Consider the following 8122-nt stretch of genomic DNA (forward strand, 5'->3'; position numbering starts at 1 on the left):
TTGCCAATCGTGGCTATTACTATTCCTCCCCAAGCTGTTTTGACTGCTTCTACAGTTCGTCTTTCGACTACTCTTCCTTCAACTGTTCATTACACTGAGGTTGGTTCCTCAAGTAGAAGTGAAGCCATGAGGCAAGTTACCATTGAAGTTCCTGCCGAGGGCAACCTTTTGAGGAAATCAGGTCGAGCTGACGTGTGGTTGAAGCCATTGATTGGTCCAGTTGAAAGAGCTAAACTTGATGGCCACAGTTCCTTGACTTTGATGAACGATATAGTGCATGCTTCTTTAAAGATATCCCTTTTTTCAAACTTTACTTTACCTTTTTTCTATTTCCAGTGTTCTTATCTCCCCCCCCCCTTATTTTTTAGGTCAATATAATTGGCACAGAGATGATGAAGAGGGTTTTCCTCTTAGAGCAATTAGCACGTGACTACCAAATGGAGGCGGATAATTGGAAGGAACAATTTGAAAGTCTTCAAATCGACATGGAAATATTAGAAGAAGGTAAATGTACCTTAGAGCAGCAGGTAATGGCTTTGACTTCAGAGTTGGCGGTTGAAAATGCTTCATCAAATCAAGTAGGTAAAAAAAAGAATCGTCTCGAAACCTCTTTTTCTGAGCAACTCTCCAAGGCAAGTGAAGAGATCAGAGAGTTGAAGGCTCTCTTAGATAAGAAGGAAGCATATGCTGGTGAACTCGTGCAGACTCTGACTCAAACTCAAGAAGACCTCTGGGTATCTTCTGATAAAGTTTGCTCCTTAGAAAATTCCCACGTTTCTCTTCAAACTTCTTATGAATCTGCCTTGGCTGAAAATGAGAAGCTAAGAAATGAAATTGCTGATTGAGAAAGAGATTACGAGATTCTTGAAGATAAAACTGCTATTGAAGTGAGTTGGGCGTTTTTAAATTCTCACCATGATACCCTTGTTGAAGTTAGCCAGGAGAATTTCAACTTGGAATCTAAGTTAGCCAAGATCAAAGAGACTATTGAGAAGACTCAGTAGAACCAAGATTTTTCTTCTCCCGTGGCTGAAGCTTCTGGAAATATTGAAGATAATACGGGTATCCCCACTCCTTCAAGTCAAGTTGAGCCTGCTGCTGCTGATGACCCTGCTTCAGTTCCTTCAACTTCTCAGTGAAAAGTTTATGATGTTTGACTTCCTTTGTTTTTTTTTTCTTTTTGGTGGTATGTGGTTGTAACCCTTGGTCTTTTTTAAGGGTTTGTTGAAAATGTTAAGTCCCCAGACCTTTCATGGGGTGCTTTGTATAAACAACTTTTGGTTTATGGCTAAGTTCATACTTAGTCTATACTTTTTAATATTAAGAAGTTTCTGTTGTTGTCCGAACTTATGTTTTGTTTATACTTGCCTTTATTTTTAAGGACTTACTGAATAACTTGCATTTTTATTTTAAAAAAATGCTTTTTTTAACTTCATGAATACTTGAATTAATCATGAATTTTATAAAAGAGGTCCCTTTTATATTCGACACTTAATGAAGAAGACGTCTCAACTTCATAATGGTGTTAATGTACGATAAAAGAAATAGGAATACACATGTTTTTTGGAATAACTTCGACAAGTTTTTATTTGAACTTTGTCAAGTTTTAAATAACACTTTACATGTATTTAAATTACTTCTATAACTTTCTTGTAACTATTTTCCTTATAACAGATTTCAAAAAAGAAAATGAACACGAGGTTTTTACTTATAACCCGTTTCAGTACATTGCCTTTACCCTAACTATGATAAGGTTTTTCTTTGGTCTTAGCTCGTGACTTTGCTCTGCACTTGACTCATTCAATGAGTAAACTTCTTAGGCTTGAACTTTGATTATTTCCCAATCTTCTTTGCCTTCTTTATACACATGTCTATGTATATTATACAGTCCCCCAAGTGTTTGAGCTTTGAAGTATGAAGTCTCGATCACTTGATTGTTCCTCTCATTTGGTCCTTTCCCTGAAAAGGAAAAACACACGGGACTCGGAGGTGTGATTATAGATGAAGACTACTTAACCCGTCTGAAGTTCTATTAGAATATTTGTAACCCTAGACCGGGAATTTTAATTTATTCCACGTGCCTTGCAGGTCGTGATTCATCATTTAGTACGGGCTAGCTTTTTGCCTATCATCTAAAATCGTTAGTAAAATTTTAAAATATGGATACCTGACCGTGGGTATTCCTAAGAAATAGTATCTCTTCAGGTGAACGACATTCCAATGTGAAAGTAGTATCTTGCCATCCATCATTTCCCCAGCTCATATGCTCCTTTCCCTGCGATACCATGAATCATGTAGGGTCCTTCCCAGGTCAGACTTAATTTTCCCGCATTGGCCGCCTTTGTAGATTGAAAAACCTTTTTGAGCACGAAGTCCCCAATCTTGAAGTATCTTAGGCGCGCTTTTCGATTGTAGTATCGTTCCATGACCTGCTTTTGTGCTGCCATTCTTATTAATGCAGCTTCCCTTTTTCCTTCAAGTAGATCAAGGTTTATGCGCATTTCTTCGTCATTGGATTCTTCTGACGCTTGTGTAAACCTCGTGCTTGGCTCTCCTACCTCAACTGGAATTAAGGCTTCAGCTCCATACACCAATAAGAATAGTGTTTCTCCCGCACCTGTTTTTGCTATCGTGCGATATGCCCATAAAACACCAGGTAGCAATTCTGGCCAATTACCTTTAGATTCCTCCAAACGCTTCTTTAAATTGTTGACAATGACTTTGTTTGTTGACTCAGCTTGTCCATTACCCATCGGATGATAAGGTGTGGATGTAATCCTTTTGATCTGCCAACTTTGAAAAAACTCTGTGATTTGTGCGCCTATAAATTGCGGGTCATTATCACACATGATTTCTTTTGGCACACCAAATCGACATATGATATTTCGCCAAATGAAATCTCTGACTTCTTTTTATCGTACCTGTTTAAATGCTCTGACTTCTACCCATTTAGTAAAGTATGAGCAAGATTTTTACCAGTCCTTTTGCTTGTGGTAGCGGACCCATAATATCCATTCCCCATTTCATAAAAGGCCATGGTGCAATGACCGGATGTAGCAACTCCGCAGGTCTATGCATGTTATTGCCGTACCTTTGGTATTTATCACATTTAGCCACAAAATTTTCCGCTTCTTCTTCCATTTTAGGCCAATAATAACCTGCCCTAATCATGGTTCTTACCAGTGATCTTCCTCCGACGTGATTCCCACAATGCCCCTCATATATTTCTCTCATTACATATTCCGTCTGAGAAGGCCCGAGGCATCTTACTAAGGGACCACCGAACATTTTTGATAAAGATTGCCTTGCGTTAAACAATATTGAGCAGCCTTTTTTCAAAGTGCGTGAGCTTTTTTCTTGTCTTCAGGGACGGTACCATACTGCAAAAAATAAACAATTTCGTTCCTCCAGTCCCAGGTTAAGTTATTAAAATTTACCTCATTTTTGTCTGGATCGAGGACTGAATGAAACAAGTGAATTACGAAAGTATTTTAATTGTTTGCCATGTCTGCCGCAGATGCGAGATTGGCTAGGGCATCTGCCTCGACATTTTCATCTCTTGGTATCTGCGTGACCTTCCAGGTTTGAAATTGCCTAATCTAATCACGTACCTTCTCTAAATACTGTTGCATTCGTGCTTCCCTGGCAGTATAAGTCCCCAGCATTTGGGTTACTATAAGCTGCGAATCGCTTTTGATTACAATCTAATTATTGCTGAGTTCTCGTGCCAGTTCTAAACCTGTAATCACAGCTTCATACTTTGCCTCATTGTTAGTTATAGAATGATATTTAATGGCTTATCGGATGGTTTCACCCGTAGGGGGTACCAAAACAATTCCTAAGCCTGCTCCCTTTACATTAGATGTGTCACACCTCCTTTTTCCACACCCGGAAAGGTATACAGGAGTTTTTTCCAATTTAAGTGACAATCGAAATGAGATTATTATTAGAATTCAGAGTCGCCACTTGGGATAATTTATGGTGTTCCAAGTCACCAGTTTAAAATCCCGAATCGAGGAAAGATTGACTCTAGTCCGCGAACACAGAAATCCGAGTAAGGAATTCTATTAATTCGGGAGAAGGTGTTAGGCATTCCCGGGTTCCGTGGTTCTACCACGGTCGCTCAACTGTTATTATTGGCTTATTACCTAATTTAATACATGTTTTAGCCTATGGTATATTTTTAACTTATTAAACCGCTTTTAATTTTTTTTTAAGGAAGATTTCAACGTCATCTAAAACACGTCTTTGGACCACGCCACATGAAATGCACCCACAGTTCGAGACACATTTTATTTAACGTCGTTGAGATTTGGATTTGGGTCACATGAAATGCACATCCGAGTTTAAGAAAGTAATTTTTTTAAATAGTGAGCCTAAAGCAACTACGCACTTTCAACTTTGCGAAGGCCATGGAAAATTCAATTGTATAGCGCACCTCGATTTCTAAGGATTAAAATATTAATTAAGCGTGGGCCATGCCTTTTTGAGATTTTATTTGGTACGGCACACCTCGATTCCATTTTTAAAAGGGAATTCAAACTAAACTCTTGAGGGCCATAACTATATTTTGCTTAATATGTCACACCTCCAATATACTCTTAAAGCCCAACTAATTAATTAAAATTTCTTTAAGCTAAAGTTCGAACTTGATCCATTAAACATAAAAACTAACATTTATGAGATCCAGTCTTTAAAAGTCTGGGCCTAACGTGAGGCCCAATAACCTAACAAAAATGCAAGACAGTCAAATTGCCAATTTCACAATAGTCCAAGCCAGGCCCAAAATGAGCCCAACCTTGAGAATGGACCAGCTTTGCACAACCTGGGACTCAAGATCGAGTCCCCTCACAACGCAAGACATCATGCATTCTAATTCAGAATTACATGTCATATAGCTTCAAGAAAATCAAAACAACTACTGATTGTCTTTTAAACAAATACCAAAGCACATTTAGCATCAAAATCTCACCACAACTCATTCTTGTTATCCGACATTTAACACCATCACAACTTTTAAATAACCACATTTCATAACCTCAAAATAACAGAAAAATATAATACTAATTTAGACTCCAAAGGGAGGTTTTATATTATAGCCTACGTTTGTCATCTTGATAAGCTTAAAATCAGAAATCCAAATCAAACAGTACACTGATTTCAACTGAACTGACATATAACTTGACTGAATATTTGCTGCAAATACCCTTAAGAGTCATTTTATACAAAACGCCAGGCTCAAACTCATGTAGACCAAATAGCTAAAACCCATGATTTATCTAATATTACAAAACCAAGCTTAAAACTAAAACAAAGACGAGCAGACATATCCAAAGGGAATCAACTTACTACAGAATCTGATCTCGAGAATGCAGGAAACGTCATTTTATAAACTGATACGTTCTATATTTCAATTCAAACAAATAGCTTCATGATCTTCCATTTTACATGTCAGGAAGGTGAGAAATACCTGAAAATGAAAGGGAAACAAAGAAGTACAAAATCAGTACACAGCAGTAGTAGAATAAATCTAGCAACAACAATAGAACAGTACCCTAGAACCAAACCAGCTCGAACCAACTTTTAAAAATCCCAAAACTCAACCATTTTCAACTCAAGTGCAGGAATTTACAGTTTTTCAGAAGTTCTAGCAACAGTGTCTCCAACCAGCAAAATTCAAACCAAAACTTTTAAATATCCACGACTCAATCCATTTCAAACCAAGTGCAAGACTATGAAATTTTCAGTGGTTTTAAACTAAACAATGAGGATCAAAAAAATCAAAACCAAGCAGAAATTTGAATAGTGTTCACAAAGAAACTGTAGGGAGTTCAAGGTTATTTCAGAATTTTTTCAAAGAAACCAGCCGTTTCAGTTTTCAGAATTTTCAGTCTCTAAAATCTCCCTTGAAACTCAAGTAAGGATGCCTTTATAGGTAAGGTTTTAGGGCTGCAGAAATAAGCTAAGTTTTGCACCTAAGACTTTTTGCAATTTTGGTTTTTGCTCAAGTACCCTCACTTAAAAAAAACAAACTTTCAGTTAAGTCCCAATGACACCTTCCTAGCAGCTTCCTAATTAAGTTACTGAGATTCTTTTCACCTAGAATTCCCAAATTACCCCTTAAACCCTTGCTTTTTACCCCTGAAACCAGACCAAATGTGGGTCAAATTGACCCAATTCAAAGTGTTAATGGGTCTGTAAATCCAGGTCGAATCCCTCTTGGGCTTTTTTATTTTAAAACTCGAATTCAAATCACAAGCCCTAAATTTAATGAGCCCAGCATGGGTTTCAAAGGGGAACTCAGAACTTCTTCTCTTTTTTTATTCGAAAACCAGATAAAAGATGAAATAACACCAAACAAAGCAATTAAAACAAACTATTTACTTAATTTAAAGCATGCAAGCAAAAAATGATTAAAAAAATAAAAATGACAAAAATAAACAGAAAATACGAAGCAAGAAAATGAAGACGGGGAACCTTAAACTAAGCAACAAGAGCAAGAAAGATGAAGGAAGGAAAAATAAAGATGGAAATACCTAAAGAAAAGCCGGGACAAATCTTGAAATCACCCCTCAAGCGTTCGATTTTGGCCGAAATGGGACTTAATCATGCGTTCCCAAACGAAACACACGAATAAGGTCAAATTCGACCTCAAATCTTCAATAAAACTCACTGATTCACGTTTTGGGAATTTAAGGTTCATGTCTTCAATTTAAGATTCGAGGAGTTCAGGGGAGATTCGAAGGAAACCAGCTGTAGATTAGGGGAGAGGGAGCCATGAGGATTCTACGGTGTTAATTTGGGGTGGTTTGGAAGTGGCGCCGCCGGCCCAAGGCGGTGGAGGACCAAGGCAGCGCTAGGGTTTGGGGCTGTGGTCTTTGAGAGTGGAGAGATGAGAAAGACGATCAGAGGGGGGAGGCGAGTTCGGACAGTTTTATATCGTAACGGCCCTCAGTTCCCAACCGTTGGATTAAAGGGAAATCAATGGCTCATATTAGAATGATCAAAACGGGATCGTATGGTTTATGTGGGAATCAGACCGGGTTTTAGGCTGGATTTTGGTCAGTTTGAACGGGTAGAAGGGGAATTTTGTTTGGGCTTAAGGAATTCAAATTAAAATGGCCCAAACATCTGGTTTTTTTATTTCCCTTCCTTTTCCCTTTCAATTTTTCTTTTTTAATTTTATTTTTAACAACTCTTTTTCTTCTCAAAATAAAAAATAAAAACCCAAATTAATTCCTAATAAAAATTATCCTACCAAATTAGATTAACTAACTCTAACTAATAATTAACACAATTAATTAAATGCCAAATTTTAAAAAACTACCAAAATTTAGAAATAAAATTAAAAATGCAAAAATAAATTATTTTTTGTGATTTTTCCATTTTTGCAAAACATACTAATTTACTAATTTATCTAAAAATATAAAATTAAACCCTAAATGCAAATGCAACATATTTTTTTTTATTTTTATGAATTAAATAAAATTAAACATGCACACAAGATGCAAACAATCGGAAAAATTCTAAAATAATTCCTAAAATATCAAACAATTAAAAGGAAAAAATCTAATTTTTGGAATTCTGTAGGAGTAATTCAATTGAGGCAAAAATCACGTGCTCACAAGATGAACCATCAGTAAATAAGGTCCAAATTCCTGGATTAGATCCGTTTAACACCTGTAATTCTTTTTCTGCTTCTAATTGCATTCTTTGGCTAAAATCAGCCACAAAATCTACTAATGCATGAGATTTTATCGTGTTTCTAGGCTGGTATGTGATGTCATATTCACTTAATTCTATAGCCCATTTGGCTAACCTACCTGACAACTCATGCTTGTGTAATATATTACGTAATGGATAAGCAGTTACTACAACAATAGGGTGATATTGAAAATAAAGCCTTAGTTTTCTAGATGTCATGATTAGTGCAAGTGCAAGCTTTTCTAATTGAGGATACCGCATCTATGCATCTAATAATGATTTGCTGACATAATAAATTGGAGATTGTTTATCTTGGTCTTCACGAACTAACACGACACTTACCGCTACTTCGGAGACAACAAGATAGATGAACAATCTTTCACCAATCTTGGGTTTTGTGAGCAACGGCAGATTTGAT

Source organism: Nicotiana tabacum, chromosome 8, assembly GCF_000715075.1.
Source record: "Nicotiana tabacum cultivar K326 chromosome 8, ASM71507v2, whole genome shotgun sequence".
NCBI classification, from domain to species: domain Eukaryota; kingdom Viridiplantae; phylum Streptophyta; class Magnoliopsida; order Solanales; family Solanaceae; genus Nicotiana; species Nicotiana tabacum.